The sequence below is a fragment of the Octopus bimaculoides genome, chromosome 5 (assembly GCF_046866305.1).
Source record: "Octopus bimaculoides isolate indiv1 chromosome 5, ASM4686630v1, whole genome shotgun sequence".
Classification (NCBI taxonomy): Eukaryota; Metazoa; Mollusca; class Cephalopoda; order Octopoda; family Octopodidae; genus Octopus; species Octopus bimaculoides.
Window position 1 is genome coordinate 14,444,169 of NC_142932.1, and position 2,500 is coordinate 14,446,668.

Here is a 2,500-nt window from a genome sequence, read left to right on the forward strand (position 1 = left end):
AACAAATGTGAGGAAACAGGACCATAAATATTTCATTGGAAGTCAATGGCCAAATAAATGAATACAGTTGGGGTTACTGAAACAGTTGTGTCTGTAGCTGCAAACAATGAATTGCTGAAAATAGAGTCTTGATTTCAAATACAGCCTGAAGTCTGCTTGCCGAAACAAGGCACGTTACAACAAGGCCAACCCAATATATAAATATAAATATATATTTATATTTATATATCTGTGTATATACAGACACAGATAGTCCTCTATCTAATATCTACGTCTCATTCATTTGTTGTTGCTTTTTATTTAATACACACACGCATATATTTATATATATATATATATATATATACAACAGTCTTCTTTCAGTTTCCGTCTACCTAATCCACTCAGAAGGCTTTGGTCGGCTCGACGTTATAGTAGAAGACACTTGCCCAAGGTACCACGCAGTGGGACTGAACCCGGAACCATGTGGTCGGGCAGCGTGCGCTCATACATACATACATACATACATACATACATACATACATATATGTACACACGAGAAACCTCTTTCAGTTTTCGTCTACCAAATTCACTCAAAAGTATTTGGTCAGCCCGATGCTGTAGTAGAAAGCGCTTGACTAAGGAGCCATGCAGTGGGACCGAACCTGACAGCATGTCGGTAAAAAGCAAGCCTGTTGCCACACGGCCATATGGGTACCATCTTTCGTAATTCCAAAATAAGAATTTACGGTGATTATAAGGTTAGTGTAAAACCACGACCAGCTGTACACAAACATCCAGTTCCTAGAGCTGAAGATCTATTCAAAATGTTAAAGAGCTTTTTGCAAATATTACTCCAGAATGGTTATTCCACTTTGAAAGCTTGCCATTTTTTCCGCCATCATCGCCAGCCATATTTCAGAAAATCACTGATTCGTTGACAAGTGGGTTGAATAAAGGCTGTGGCTTATTTCGATGATATATTGGTGAGAGGTGAAAATAGACAAGCAGACGATAGAATTTTGTCAGGATTTTTTTTTCCAAAAAATAGAAGAATTTGCATTATATCAAAATGGAAAAATGCCATGTTTTTAGAATTTGGAGTGAATTACTTAGGAAACAAGTTAACTGGCACCGACAAGCTAACAAGGAGAGAGAAAGAGAGAGAAAGAGAAAGAGTCAAAACAATTGAAAATTTCCCCAAACCAGAATAAATTTAAAGGATTGGAAACGTTTTTTATTTGGTGGGGAAAATGAATTATCATGGAAAATTTTTGAAAAATTTTCCAATGATTTGTAGGCCATTAAATGGATTGAGTAGAAAAGATAGAATTATTTTGGAGAAAATGGCCACTTGGATGCGACAAAGATTTCAATTTGTTTAAGAAAATGTTGGTTGAAAAAAAACAGTGTTAGTTCATTATCAGGAAACAAATTTACTGTTTGTTGTAAGAGATCCATTTTAAAGTAGAATATTTAGAGTCAAAGATTAAGAGATGGACAAGAAAACCTACTGTATTTGGGTCCACAAATGAGCTGAATGTGGCATGAACACACTGTCATTGAAAAACTGTGACGTACACAACAACAACTAGCGTATTTGCGTTTGAATCTGCGGAAACGCATTAAGAATAAACTGTCAGCTCATCCTTTCAGATTTCACTGCACACCGGTTGGCAGATATATGCACTGATCGGTAAACAGTTGTTTCGACAGTTTTGTCCGCTGAAACTATAAGCAAAGCCACCAACTAGTACCTCCGACTGACGAGACTCAGCATGTCGAAACAGCGATGTCCCAAAATCCCCCTATTGAACAGTTTACAGATATAATCAATATTTATTTGGAATCCAGTATCAGCGATACGGGAAAACATGGTACGCTAAATGTGAATCCCGTTATGCTTATCACGAACTGATCTGTGATAACACGGGTCAGCAACCAGTAAAAGATTCTGCTTGGACTGCAAAAGCGTGCCCTAGAGACCATCCACAATACTCAGAGCAGCTTGGATGTTTAGTAACAAAACCCTATTTCCTCATGTTCAATTGTTCATTTATGCTGACTCATTTAACACAGCGCAATTTTTTAAAAGTGAAAAGCCGTGGTAATGCATATATTCCTTTATTTTTTTACTTGTTTCAGTCATTTGACAGTGGTCATGCTGAAGCACCGCCTTAAAGGCTTTTATTCGAACAAATCGACCCCAGGACTTATTCTTTGCAAGCCTACTACTTATTCTATCGGTCTCTTTTTGCCGAACCACTAGTTTACGGGGACGTAAACTCACCACCATCGGTTGTCAAGCGATGGCGCGGGAACAAACACAAACGCACACATATTTATATATATGACAGGCTTCTTTCAGTTTCCGTCAACTAAATCCCCTGAGGGAATTTAGTTGACGGAAACTGAAAGAAGGCTTTGGTCAGCCCGAGGCTATAGCCAACGGTGCCATGCAGTGGGACTGAATCCAGAACCATGTGGTTTGGAAACCAGCTTCTTACCATAGAGTCACACC